This window comes from Rhinatrema bivittatum, chromosome 2, assembly GCF_901001135.1.
Source record: "Rhinatrema bivittatum chromosome 2, aRhiBiv1.1, whole genome shotgun sequence".
Classification (NCBI taxonomy): Eukaryota; Metazoa; Chordata; class Amphibia; order Gymnophiona; family Rhinatrematidae; genus Rhinatrema; species Rhinatrema bivittatum.
The window spans coordinates 659,292,517-659,307,655 of record NC_042616.1 but is presented as its reverse complement, the minus strand read 5'-3'; the positions used below and the strand labels follow the sequence as shown (position 1 = coordinate 659,307,655).

General features: G+C 45.5%; 1 protein-coding gene across 8 annotated transcripts in view; it reads right to left on the bottom strand.

Moving 5' to 3' along the window:
* The window catches only part of CSPP1 (centrosome and spindle pole associated protein 1), a 471,676-nt gene extending 460,873 nt beyond the window's left edge, over window positions 1-10,803 (bottom strand). For 4 of the 8 annotated variants that reach the window (XM_029591424.1, XM_029591425.1, XM_029591429.1 and 1 more), the window contains exon 1: window positions 10,489-10,801. The gene's annotated coding sequence lies outside the window, so the exon portion shown is untranslated. Of the gene's footprint in view, window positions 1-10,488 lie in introns of all 8 variants that reach the window. The other 4 variants (XM_029591419.1, XM_029591426.1, XM_029591423.1 and 1 more) reach the window with 3 other exon arrangements.
* Between the last annotated feature and the right edge of the window lie 4,336 nt (window positions 10,804-15,139).

Below are 15,139 nucleotides of genomic sequence, written 5' to 3'. Positions count from 1 at the left end.
GCCTCTATGCCGCGCCCGAGCCCTTCCCACTCGGGGGCTAGGTCCCTGCCGCGATTCGGCCACCGGACCGAGGCTCTTACCTCCGAGGGACCACGGAAATCACCTTGGGAAACTCAACTGGGGGAGGGACCCGAAGGTATCACCGCAGGAGTGCGGGGCTCGTCTTCGGGTAGGAAATTTTCTTTAAAATTTGGTAGAACGCTCAGCGAGTGTGAGATAGCTCCTAACTGCTTTGGAGATGGAAAAATACTGAGCTTCTGCACTTCCTGCAGGGGTATATGTACTAGGTGCTGACGTCAGATTGAAATCTGATCCGTCTCCAACTGCTAGCACGAGTACACTATACCCATTGGTCCTGAGTCCATCTGCTACACGCTAGGAAAAAATAATTACCAAAGCCTATAAGAGGGCTAAATACATGGATCGGGAACAACTTCTGAATAATCAGAATAAAAAAGACCAGAGCAGACTGACGTGCATATTACCCCCAAAGTACAACAACATCAATCATATCTTCGATACGAAAGCACTGGCACATATTGTCTTTACACAAGGTATTTGAAGAGGTGCCATTAATTACCACCACAAGAGGACTGAATATTAGAGATCTAGTGGTACATGCGGACATTGTCAGCAGGACCAATAGTACACAAAGTAGGGGCCGGCACAGTAAATGTGCTCGATGTGACATGTGCAAGAAAACAATCGAAGGGACAGAATGGATTGACCCAGTGTCAGGCTATTGCATAAGAAGAAGGAGAGATACAAACTGTGTTTCAAAAAATGTTGTGTACATTATACAATGTCCTTGCCCAAAGATTTATGTCGGACGGACTTCCAGGGCAATAAAAACTAGATTAATCGAGCACAGATCGAGACTCAATACAAAAACTATGGAAGCCCCGATGGTTGAACATTGCATGGGATCAGCAACATATGTTTGAACAGCTTCGATGGACTATCATCGATACAGTGGAAACAAATATCAGAGGAGGTAATCTGAAGAAGAGTTTAAACTTCCGGGAATGAAGGGTGAAGGCATCGGCGGGTGGACGGCCATCCGTTCTGAATAGGGAGCAAACATTTCGCACCTTGCAGTTGAATGGGGAGGCAAACAGGTCCATATCCGGAGTTGCCCACAGGTGGAAGATCTGGGCTGCCACTTTCAGGTCCAGCAACCACTCATGCAGGTGAAAGGAGTGTCAGAGACGGTCCGCCAGCACGGTCCAGGCAGGTATGTAGCTCACAGAGACATCCCTTGCGACAGAGCCCAGGACCAGATCTCTACAGCCTCCTGTCAAAGGAGGAATGATCCCATGACTCCTTGCTTGTTGATGTACCACATCGTGACCTAATTGTCTGTAAGGATCATGACAGCCTTGTGGGAAAAGCTGTCGCGGAACGCCCAAAGCGTGTAACGCATTGCCCGAAGCTCCAAGAAGTTTATCTAACACAGAGCTTCTTGAGCGGTCCATTGACCCTGTGTCTGGAGGTTGTCCACATGGGCCCTCCAGCCCTGGGGAAAGGCATTGGTGGAAAGCACTATTTGAGGTGGAGCAACCTGGAAGGGCACTCCCCGCTCCAGACTGGAGAGGTTCTCCCACCATGATAGAGAGGTCCTCAGAGGTTGCGTGACAGAGACACGGGCCTCGAGGTCTTGGGATGCCTGCTGCCAATCGACAGCGCAACATCCATTATGCTCTGCGCATGCAGAGACAGGCTAGCGGGGTAACATGAACAGAGGCTGCCACGTGGCCCAGCAAGCAAAGCAGTAGGTGGGTACTCACGTACTGACTGTTGTGCCCCAAGGTTGCCAGCAAGGATAGGACAAGAGCCTGATCACGGGGTTAGAACGCTTTTTCCTGGGCAGTGTCCAGTCTGGCTCCTATGAAGTCCAGCTGGGGAGACGGGCAGAGGTGGGGCTTCAGGTAGTTGATAACAAATCCCAGAGACTGCAGCACCCGAATGGAAAGGGCCAAAGCGACAAGCACTTCTGCTTGGGAGTCGCTTTTGACCAGCCAGTCATCTAGGCGAGGGAAGACGTGCACCGCCTGCCATCTGAGGTGCACTGCCACCACTGCCAGGCATTTAGTGAAGATGCAAGGGGCTGAGACCAAACCAAATGGCAGCACTCTGAATTTGTAGTGAGTCTTCCCCCCCACAAAGCACAGATATTTCCTATCTCTGAGAAAGATGGCAATGTGGGCATAGGCATCCTTGAGGTCAAGGGAGCAGAGCCAGTCCCCCTTTTTGAGCAGGGGGATTAGAGTACCCAGAGAAACCATTTTGAACTTTTCCCTTCTGAAGAATTTGTTCAACACCCTGAGATCGAGAATGGGGCGCAAGCCCCCAGTTCTCTTGGGTATCAGGAAATACCTCGAATAGAACCCTCAACCCTGGTGGTGACAGGGAACGGGTTCAACTGCTCCCGCCTATAGGAGGGCGGAGAGTTCTGCAAGAAGTATGTCCTGTTGGGGGGGGCAAACCCCACAATGGACATGGGGGAGAGACCTCCGGGATTTCTCTGAAGTTTAGTCGAAACCCCTGACGAACAATAGTGATGATCACCAACGATGGGCAAAACAGAGAAGTCTGCCCCCCACTGGAGGATCAAGTGGCAGGGGTACAATGTGCTGACTCATGCTCCCTCGCCTCCAGTCAAAACCCCGTCGCTGGAACCTGTTGGGGGGGGGGCCAGCTGGGGCCTAGGAGTCCTCTGTTGATGGGAGCGGCCCCTGGAAGCAGTGCGGGGCGTGCGAGACAGAGGCAGGGGGATAATATTTCCGCTACCTATAAAAAGTCCTCCTAGAACTGGGTGGGGGAGGTTTCCATGCAGAGGATGGCGGGTCCGAAGTACTGGCAGATAGCTGCTGAAGGGTTTTCATGGTGATCCTTCAACTGGGCTACCGCATCCATGACCTTGTCCCCAAAGAGATTCTCTCCTGAATTTGGGTGGTCAGCCAATTTCTCCTGGACCTCTGGCCTTAGGTCAGAAGCACAGAGCCAGGCCATCCTATGGGCATCAATGCCCACAGTAGCCACCCTGGCAGCCATGGGCATTGTAAGTGGATCTCACCTTGTGTTTTCATAAGAACATGCCTATACTGGGTCAGACCAAGGGTCCATCAAGCCCAGCATCCTGTTTCCAACAGTGGCCAATCCACGCCATAAGTACCTGGCAAGTACCCAAAAACTAAGTCTATTCCATGCTACTGTATCTCCCAAAATACTCGGCCCGGTCTTTCCCCGGAGCCAAGGAAGCTGAGGATCCTGATGTCCTTGAAAGTGGAGAGACCGCGGAACAGCGGTCAGTGTCTCCACAGTCCTTAGACGATGCCGCCGGGGGTGTAGAGAGGGAAAGCATATCGAGCTGTTCCCTCGACCCCCGGGAGTTGATAATTCCAATGCAGGAGTGGATGGAGCAGACTTCTTGGAGCTAAAAAGTTTCTCCATTTTATCAAGCTGCGCGTGACGGCCCTTGGGTGGGTCATCTGATCGCAGCTGACACCCTTGGACGTCGTGTGATGACCCCAGGCAGAGGATACAGACCTCATGTGGGTCCATGACGGACATGGTCCACAGGCACTGGGGGCACCGGCGAAAACTGGAGACGTCATGAAGAAAAATAACCGGCGTGCGGTCAATAGCCAGCAGCCACCGAAGAACAGTGCACCAGGAATCGACCGCAGAGGAGGGGACACCGTCCGGAGAAGGGGGACCCAGCATTCGGATGGAGAAGAATCGGGAAAAGACAAGAAAAATACTCATAAGAGCCTGAGCTCCAAAACCACGCGGCAACTGCACCACAGAAAAAAAAGAGACTGAAGGGGGATCTCGCATGAACGATTGTGGCATGCTAGGCATGCTCAGTGTGCCAGTCAAAGCTTCTAGAAACTGACAAAAAAGTTTTCCATGCCAGGCTCCATCTGATGTTGTCACCCATCTGCAAGAACTACCATCCTGTTTGTTCTAGGAGAAAAAGCCCGCAATGGAGCTCTGTCTCCTTGCACCACATTGGGCGCATTTCCAGCCTCCCTCGGCCATGCCCCGAGCCATCGGGAGGGGGAGAAAGGACAAGCTGTGTCCCGACAACGAAAAACACCATCCGCTCCCTATGAGCGTGCGATTCTCCCTCCCAGAACTGCCTTATGAGACTACGGCTTCTCTTTTTTTTTCTTTTCAAGGGACTTACCCAGGTCGCAAAGGGAATCTCTGAGCCTCTATCCTATGGTTCCGTCCATACTTCTCCCTTCTTTTCTTTTTTTTTTCTTCGTGACCAGCTATCCCAGCCTACCACCTCTTAGACGGAGGCAGAGAATTACTGGAGAACCACCCTGTTATCCCAAAATATGTAGTAGTAATATTGTAAAGAAACATTAAAAAGAGCTTTCTGCCTCCATCTACCAGTACACAGAGGAATCCCCGCAGATGTGGGCTAGTCTGCATGATGAAAAGGGAATATGATGTTTTAATGTATTTATGAGTATTAATTTGAATCTGCACTGGACAGTGTATTTGGATGTTGCAGAATACATGAATATGTAAATAAATTATCCACGAATCAGAAATAAAAGAGAAGGGTTCTTAGGATTGCTGCTTCTGCTACATTCTTTGGCTTTCCAGAGATTTAGACATATGGAAGCACATTGCAACAATGACATTACAAGCCCATTATTGATCATTTTCAAGAACACCTGGGTATTTTCTCTATGGATCATATTCAGAAGTCATTTACTACAATAATTATTCTTTTAGTCACTTATTATTACACTCCACTGCTGATTAGAGCTCACAGCAGCACCACCAGTCACACAGATTTAGTAACATAGTAAATTATGGCAGATAAAGACTACCCAGCAGTATGTTTAGGATTATAACTGCCGCTTGGTGCAGGTTACCCCCCCTCCCCCCCATGCCTTCTGTTTAGGACTGTACCTGAACTGAATTAACAACCCACCTCAAGCCTGCAATAGCGAGCAACACACTCCCCTTTCTTTTAAATGGTAAATAATTCCTGCTCCTCCTTCAACTGGGCAAAAACAATAACCAAATCTCTTGGCTGTTCTAGAACACACTAATAGCAAAAAAGAAAAAACAAAACCAAAAAAAACAGTTCATGTGCTAACAAACCTTATACAAAACCAACAAGTCATTATACATCATATCTTAGCCAATATTTTTATATTAGTATTAATGATATTAATTTGTAAGATCCACAGCCCACAGCTAAATTTGTCTTTGCCTTTCTTAAGCAAAACTATATCTGCATCAAGAAAAGACCCCCAACTCTACAACTGGATTCTTTGGGTAATTATGTATTATGGCCTTTTACCATCATGAGAGAGGGGACTCAGTTACTGTTTTCAACATCCTAAAGTTAATAAGAATATTCTGAAAATACAGCATCCTACAGTTAAGTTTGGAACAGATCATGTGCTCTTAATGACCCAAAATTACAAAATCTATCAAGGAGCTTAACAACTAAGTATATATCAAAAGAGCTAATAATGCAAATGCAGAGTAAAGTTATACATAGTTTTCAAAACCAACAGCTAATAGTGGTGTAAGACAGGTATCAAACATGGAGCTTCACCATGATTTTATAAACGAAGATCTCCAACCCATGTCATCAGTTGTGGAATTTTGCCTTTGTGCATTATTTAATTGCTTTTTGTTTTAGCATTATTTGAAAGGGTAAATAACTGTCCTTTACCCCACTCATGATTTGTTAAACTTCTATCGTGTCCTCACTTAGCTATCTCTTTTATAAACTGAAAGATCCTACCCTATGTAGCTTGTCATCACAACAGAGCCATCCCATCCTGTTTATTTTTGTTGCCCTCCTCTGCACTTTTTCTTGTTCCACTATATCATTTTTTGAAATAGGGGCGACCCAAACTGTACATAATGCTCAAGGTGCTGTAACGCCATGGATGATATTGAGGCAATATGATCTGTTTTATTCTTAATTCCTTTTCGATTCCTACCTACAGATTTTGGAGAAAACAGTTTACAAATTAAAGATGTTAGGCATATGAATTAATAATTTTAAAAGGATATATCAATTCCTACAGTAACTGTATGTAATCCACTTCTAAAGTGCCAAAACGTGGAATATGGGGAAATTCCATGAAACTAACCATCAAAGTTAAAACAAATTTTAGAAAATACTTTATCATTCAGCATATAATCAGGCTGTGGAATCAGTTGCCACAGGAGATGGTCAAGACAACTAGCAGAGCAGGGTTTAAAATAAAGGTGGGCAAGCTCCTGAATGAAAAGTCCATAAAATATTATTGCCAAGTAGACTAAAGATAGCCATTGTATCCCTGTGAGTAACAAGCCATAGAGCTATCTTTTAGGATCTGCCAGCTACTTGTGATCCAAACAGGCCATGGTTGGAGACAGGATAATGGACTCAATGTACCTTGGTCTGACCCAGCATGGCATGTGTTGTGTTTTTATTGTGCTATGTAATATATTACATAAGTGGTTCCCAACCTACGGTCCGTGGAGATCACCCTAGGGGAGTCCTCCAGAAGGGATGTAAGAAAGTTTAGCCAGGGAGAAAATGAGAGGGCTGCTACCTGTGATCAGCCAGGCCAGGAAAGTGAGTGTGAGGCACTTTCAATTTCCTGGCCTGTGGCGGACCCAAGTTCGGGGGAGATCCTGGTAATGAGGAAGAAAGGAGGTGTAAGGCAGGAATCGGAATTTTCCTCCGAATTTATAATGTTGATGCACCAGGCCTATAAAAAATGAAGACCTAAGGGGAAGCTCTAGAGGGGACCACTGGGTTCATTTCCCAAACAGAGTCGCAGCACTCTCACTTTCCTGGCCTATGGCAGCAGCTCAGCTAATCACTGGTATTATGGCCCCGAAAACTTCACCTCGCATTGCTGCAGATCAGAAGGAAGAGGGACAGATAGGGGGTTTATTTGCACTCATTAGAAGCCTCAAACCACACTGCCACAAGTTTAGCGGAGGTGGAGGTGAAAGGGGCTGATTGCAGCCATCAATCTGCTGCACACTGAGGAAAGCAGAGGAAAGATGGATTATCAAATTGATGAGAAACATTTCCCACTACTGCCACGTGCTCTGTCACTGGTGTGACAGAGAGACAGGAGGGGAGAGCTGTATCAAAATAGTGAATAGAATGGTTCAAACAAAGAAAAAGAAAATGCTCTTCTTGAATTGCTGAAACACTTATGAGATATGGGGAACTTGATATTGTTTTTTGGATTTATTTTATTTTCAAATTGATTGTAATTTTTTTGTGTTTTAATGTGTGTTTATTTTTTGTATGTTAGTTTGCCATATTGTACTACCTTTTTAATTTTTAATTTTGATACAATTGCAAAAATTGGTTTATCAAAAATAAATTACCATTACCATGGAGCTGGAGTTGACAGTATAAGGGGAAAGAGAAGAAATAAGGAAAGAGACAGGAATTAAGAAATGGAAGATAAAGAGGGGGAGAGGAATCCATGATTGACCTGGGTTAAGTGGAATAAGAGTGGACAGCAGTCTGTCAGGGGAGAGAAGGAGAGGACCTCCTGGAATTAAGCTGGATAGAGATAGAGGACTACCATGGACCAGAAAGGAGAAAGTTGTTTTTCACTCAATTAAACTCTTAATTAAACTCTGAAATTTGTTGCCAGAGGATGTGGTTAGTGCAGTTAGTGTAGCTGTGTTTAAAAAAGGATTGGATAAGTTCTTGGAGAAGTCCATTACCTGCTATTAATTAAGTTGACTTAGAGAATAGCCACTGCTATTACTAGCAACAGTAACATGGAATAGACTTAGTTTTTGGGTACTTGCAAGGTTCTTATGGCCTGGATTGGCCACTGTTGGAGATAGGATGCTGGGCTTGATGGACCCTTGGTCTGACCCAGTAAGACATGTTCTTAAGGAAGAAGGGAAAAATGACCTCCAAGGACAATGGAGAGAGGACGAGACAACAGCCAGGTCTGGAGATGACATTAAACAAAAGTTATTTAGGGGGACAAACAGACAGACAGGAAGCCCAAAATCTAAATTAATTTTGTGATTGTCATTTTCTGTATGTGTTGCAAGAATCATAAAAGAAAATAAAGTATAAAAGAAAAGCAGGCTAAAAAGGGGTTAATTTTCAGGGAGGGTAAGTTTCAAAACTATTTATGTGGGTAAACACCTGTTTACCCAAGTAAAAATGCCCTTTGAAAATTATTCCCCACCATGGAGATAAAAATACCTACATTGTGAACAGCATGGTGGGAGATAAAAGCAGCAGGGCTAGGTTGGGAGGGAAACTAAATGCAGAAATTTAATTTTGAAGTCTTTGTGCATACTTTCATGCCTGTACTTTTCACCTACTGCAAAGCAGATGAAATGTACACAGGACAAAAGTACTAACTTTCCCTCACTAGTCTAAGTTTTCAAAAGGAAAAACTCTGCGAGCAGTTTCCCTTTGAAAATTCGATTGCAGGTCTGCAGGCACCAGTGCTGATTTTCTGTCAAGCCATACCAGTCCAAGAGCCAGATTCATTAAGGCTTTTCTCTCTTTTTTCCGTTCACTTTTTTTTCCGTGAACTTGGAAGCTTCCAAGCTTCCAAGTTCACGGTCCTCGTTAAATGTAACTTTTGTTTCCTTTATCTCAGTTATATACTCCTGTTCGATGTAAACCGATCTGATATGGTATTTAACCATGAAGGTCGGTATAGAAAAATGTTAAATAAATAAATACATACATTTTTGTGTCTATTGGGAAAACCCTTAGTGGATCAGGTACCAAATTAGCAACCTGGACTTTTTTTGTTTTTTTTAAACTTGCTTCCTTTTCCCCATTGTAGTTTGATTGGAAGGTGGAATGCCCTCAACCTTCAAGTATGAGGGCAATTTTTAAATTGCTTTGGAAATTGCTCTCCCTACATATTCAGGCCAATACAGTACAGTGCGTTTGGACGCGCGTTTCCTACGCGCTAGCTTTACCCCTTATTCAATAAGGGGTAATAGCGCATCGAAAACGTGCATCCAACCCCCTCCCCCCGAAACTAATAGCGCCCGCAACATGCAAATGCATGTTGATGGCCCTATTAATCATTCCCGCGCCATACAGTAAGTAAAATGTGCAGCCAAGCCACACATTTTACTTTCAGAAATTAGCGCCTACCCAAAGGTAGGCGTTAATTTCTCTCGGCACCGGGAAAATGTACAGAAAAGCAGTAAAAACTGCTTTTCTGTACACCCTCCAACTTAATATCATGGCAATATTAAGTCTGAGGTCCCAAAAGTTAAAAATAATCCAAAATTTAAAAAAAAAAATTTTAATCGGCCCACGGCTTGAAAACCGGATGCTCAATTTTGCCAGCGGCCGGTTTCCAAACGCATGGCTGTCAGCGCGTTTGAGAACCAACGCCAGCAAAATTGAGCACCGGCTGTCAAACCCACTGACAGCTGCCGCTCCTGTCCAAAAAGAGGCACTAGGGACGTGCTAGTGTCCTTAGCGCCTCTTTTTACCGCGGGCCCCAATTTGAATATTTTTTTTTTCTGAATCGCGCGCACAGGAGAGTGGCCTGTGCGCGTGCAGGGAGAGCAGGCACTCGCCCGCGAACTTTACTGTATCAGCCTGATTCAGTTTAGATCAAAGTTTATACATGATGAATGATTCTGGAGTGCATCTCATTACTTCTTTTATTTTGGCATGCAAAAACTAAAGAGAAGTGTGTGGGTTCTGTGAAACTTTTTATACCCCTGTACAACATTATAGACACCTGCATTTTAACAGTGACAAAATCTGGCCATCGAAAGTAGAAAATACTAGGATGAAGCTAACCAATACAGTTTACTCTTAAACAGTTCTGTAATCACTTTCTGACACACACAAAAAAAATACATGACGTCCTCACACAAGAGACAGATGGCTACGAGTTTGAACATAGGAGGGAACACATAATTGAGGGGGTGAGAAAGAAAGGACCTGGGGAAGAATAGTGGCTGGCTAGCAGCCAGACTATGACCTGCAATATTAAGGTAAACACAGAACGGGTACCAACGCAGCAATCCTGAGAGATACACCAGAATTTACATCGCTTTTACCCTGTACATGATTACTTTGCAAGCTCATGTGCGACACTGTGTTGATTTTTCTCAAATGTATAAAACATCTTTTCTAAAGTATACAGACATTACACCAACTTATATGCAATCGTGCTTGTAGTGTAACCACTTGAAGATTCTCACCAATTTTTTTCAACAAGAAAATAAATCCTTCATGTGCTAAAATGCAATGTTACAAAACTCCTCGGAGTACAGAGAGGCAGAAATGATTACACTCATTTTCTATGCGCAAACATTGATTACTTGTGCTAGAGCTTAGGGCATTCCACAAACAGAATTGTCTGCTTTTAGATCTCAGAACATCGTCTGTGAAAAACGTAAGCAGAGGGCAGCAAATTCTGCGGTTTAAAATGCAACAACGTAAAAGAGTGCTGGTGAGCTCAAGTCACTGACCTGCGGGATCACCATATAAATAACGGGCGGCAACAGGACTGGGGAGCCGGAGCTCGGCCTCCCTTACGGGGACCCTCGGGAGAGAAGTGTGCAGGAAGGCCCGAGGCCCTCCTCAATAAGGCAAAGGGCGCCGAGCAAGACCAAGCGCCTTCTCCTTCAGCCCACGATCCAAGAGGTTGAAAACAAACCCCCCAAAAGCGTCTCTGCATGAAAAACTCAGAGCTACCGAGGAGAGGAGTCAATTACTGAACGGCTGCAGCGCCGTGAGACGAGCCGGAGGGGGGGGGGAGGGGAGGGGCGGGGCGGAGCGGACGGATCGCGCGCGCGCTCTGCCGCCCGTTGTCACGAGCAACCAGCAAACCAACAGAAGAGCGAATGCACTTCAGCACGCTGCCCTCACAACCAACGTGAGGCTCGCTGCCTTTACCCCCAGCTAGTATCGGCAATAAGGATAAAAATCCCTCTTCCTGGGCCGGAGCCTATCTCTCCCGCCGGAGAGGAGCACGGCGCCTCCCGCAGGTGTACACTGAGCTGACTGGACAGACCCAGCCTTAGCGTCAAACTTTTTTTCCAGGCAAGGGCCACCTAGAAAATTTCAAATCATCAAGTAAGGGAGCTCCCCCTTTGGAATTTCCTAAGAGGGGCGGACCAGATCAGAGTTTGCTCAAGAAGGGAGGGGAGCAATGGATGATTTGAAATACTTAGAACGGGGGGGAACACGGGGTTCCCAGATGTGTGGCAAATAAATGCTAGTAATAATATTTCTAGATTTTCTGGAAGTTGGTAACCCTGTCACAACACGAGTCCCTGCTCCCTGGCTTCTCTTTCCTCTGCATCTGCCCCCCTGAGATGTGTTTGTGTGGTGTACCCCCTACCCTCTTTCTACTGTCACTCTTACCCCTCCTATTTTCATATATGTACTCCCCTCCCTCTCCCTCCCCCTTCTATCCTTTCCTTCCCCTTCCTTCACTTATCCTGCTCCCTTCCATCATCTCATGCTCCTCTGACATTATTCCTCTCCCTTTTTTCCCCTTCCCTTTTTCATCCCTTTCTTCACCCATCCTTCCTACTCCCCTGCCCTCATTAACCCCACTTTCCCTCTCAACCCCCTCTTTCCCTTCCTTCTTTTCCCTTACATATCTACTACCATTCACACTGGAGGGCCTGTCTCCCAGTGGCTTTGCTCAGTGCTGCAAGTCAGGGAGTCTGCACTGGCGGGGCCTGGTCTCCCCACCAGCAACTTCCATCAATAATGCCTGCTATTTGGGCCTGGCCATCATGTCAGCAGCCTCCAACAATGACACGGGTCCTAGTGCCTCTTCTGCCACTGGTGAGGCCTGCCCTCCCCACTGACAGCATTGATCAATGGCATGAACACAGCACCTCTTCTGCCCACCAGCCATGGATTAATAAAAAAAAAAAAAATTCCTCTGTAGGCCGAATCCAGCCACATGAACAAAAAGCTTGGCGGGCTGACCAAACAAACTTGGCAGGCTAGGTCCAGCCTGCCTGATCTAGTCAATGCTCATAGTATCCTGCATTTTCAGTTTGATACAGCAATGTCGTCCACCAAGAGTAAATTAAATGCAAGACCTTAAGACCTGCAGCTGCCAGAGCCAGCACCATAAGCCACCACCTCCCCCATCTACTACTACTAAAAAACATTTCTTTGGCACTACACAACATAAGCAGTGCTGTACAAACATCCACAAAAGGCAGTCCTTTCTCAACAGAGCTTACAATCTATTAAAACAAACATACAGGACAAGACTCTCAGATTTCCCTGGCAAAGGTCTAGTACAGTAGTTCCCAACCTGTGGTCTGCGGACCCCTAGGGGTCTGCCAGACCATAACAGATCCCTCTTCTTTCTTTTCTCTCTGCAAGTACAGAAAAAAGAAAGCCCACACCATGAAAGAAGCGGCCCAATAGGCCACCAGCATACCCCAGCCAGAAACTGAAGGAGGCAGCAGGGCCATTGGCACACCTGTTTTGCTGGCAGCTGAAGATCAAAGATGGCCCGACAGACCACCACCGGCCAAAGATCAAAAGAGGCCCATAAGCCACCAGTGCACCTATCCTGCTGATGGCTGAAGATCGAAAGAGGCCCGACAGGCCACCAGCACACCCATCCCGGTGGCGGATGAAGACTGAAAAATGCTGCAGGGCCATCATATCCCAGCCCACTGGCAGCATGAGAGAGGAGGAAGCCACATGACCCACCCTCCCCACAGGCTCCAGGAAATAAAGAGAAAGAGGTGCAGACAAGAGTGAGTGTGAGAACCTATGTGAATGATAGAAGAGTGTGTTTGTGAGAGCATGTGTGTATGAGAGCATGTGTGTCTGTGAGAGCATGTATGAGAGAGCATGTGTATGAGTGAGCATGTGTGATGTGTGTGAAAGCTTATGTCTGTGAGAGCATGTGTGTTTGTGAGAGCATGTGTGTGTCAGTGATAGCATGTATGTATGAGAATGTGTGTGAGAGCTTGTGTGTATGAGAGAACTTGTGTGTCTGTGAGAGCGTGGGTATAAGAGAAAGCATATGTGTCTGTGAGAGTATGTCTGTTTGTGAGAGAGCACATGTGTGAGAGCACTTGTGTGTCTGTGAGAGCATGTGTGTATGAGATAGTGTGTGTCTGAGAGCACGCAAGTGTGAGGCCATGTATGTGGGAGAACACGTCTGTGAGAGCATATGTGTGTTTGAGCACGTTTGTGAGACCATGTGTGTGTGAGCATGTAAGAGCATGTGTGTGAGTGCATGTGTCTGTGAGAGCATTTGTGTTTGAGAGAACGTGTGTATGAGTGAGAATGAACGTGAGCATGTGTGTGTGAGAGAGAGAGAGGGAACATGTGTGTGTGAGTGAGAATGAGCATGCATATGTGTGTGTTTAATAAAGAGGAGAAAGATTGTGTGCCTCCTAATCCACAGCAATCTCAGGATGACTGGAAACCAAGTTTCAAGGTATGGAGAGTGGGGAATTTTTTAAACCTTGTTAGTTTTAATGTTATCATTTGATGTTTCTGATGTTTTGAAATATTTTATTGGTGTTTGGGAAATTTAAAAATAATTTATTAGATTTTAATTATTGGATGTTCTATATAGAGTGGTCGAAGATATGGCAGCTGAGATTCAATGCCAAGAAGTGCAGAGTCATGCATATGGGGAGTGGAAATCTGAATGAACTGTATTCGATGAGGGGAGGAGGACTGGTGTGCACGGAGCAGGAGAGAGACCTTGGGGTGATAGTGTCTAATGATCTGAAGTTGGCGAAACAATGTGACAAGGCGATAGCTAAAGCCAGAAGAATGCTGGGCTGCATAGAGAGAGGAATATCGAGTAAGAAAAGGGAAGTGATTATCCCCTTGTACAGGTCCTTGGTGAGGCCTCACCTGGAATACTGTGTCAGTTCTGGAGACCGTATCTCCGAAGGGACAGAGACAAGATGGAGGCGGTCCAGAGAAGGGTGACCAAAAAGGTGGAAGGTCTTCTTCAAATTACTTATGAGGAGAGATTGAAGAATCTAAATATGTACACCCTGGAGGAAAGGAGGAGTAGAGGTGATATGATACAGACCTTGAAATATTTGAAAGGTTTTAATGATCCAAAGACAACGACAAACCTTTTCTGTCGGAAAAAAATCAGCAGAACCAGGGGTCACGATTTGAAGCTCCAGGGAGGAAGACTCAGAACCAATGTCAGGAAGTATTTCTTCACGGAGAGGGTGGTGGATGCCTGGAATGCCCTTCCGGAGGAAGTGGTGAAGACCAGAAGTGTGAAAGACTTCAAAGGGGCGTGGGATAAACACTGTGGATCCATAAAGTCTAAAGGATGTGAATGAATGTGGAAAAAAAGATTTGCATTCACAAAAAAGCGGGAGTAGCTTGCTTTTTACAGCAGTTACTACCCCAAACCAAATAAGCCTGATACTTCACTTTCAATGCATATCCAGCATAGCTCTGTGCTTCAACGGCAGGGGAGAAAGACTGATACTTCACGCATATCCAGCATAGCTGTCTGCTTCAACGGCAGGGGAGAAAGACTGATACTTCACGCATATCCAGCATAGCTGTCTGCTTCAACGTCAGGGGAGAAAGTCTGATACTTCACGCATATCCAGCATAGCTCTCTGCTTCAACGGCAGAGAAGAAAGACTGATACTTCACTTTCAATGCATATCCAGCATAACTCTCTGCTTCAACGGCAGGGGGAATGAAGAAAAGTGGATCTATATACAGACAATCAACAAGGACTGAATTACATAGTCTGGGTAAACAAATAAGCATGGGTGTAGCTTGCTTATTGCGGCGGTTACTACCCCTAATTAAGCTAGATATTTCACTTAGATGCAGCTCCAACACTGCTCTCTACATTAAAGGTGGGGGTGGAAGGGAAATAGAACCAAAGGTTACTAAGAGCCAAGAGTAACAGATAAGTATGAGAAAAAAAAAAGTGCGAAACTTGCTGGGCAGCCTGGATGGGCCGTTTGGTCTTCTTCTGCCATCATTTCTATGTTTCTATATCAGTTGTTTTAATATATTCTTTTTTTTAGTATGATTTTCCTATTATTGATATATTTCTTGATTGTATTGTTTGATGTTTTATTAGGAATGCAATGTTTCTGTTTTTCCATTGTTGCACTGCGGTTTCCAGTT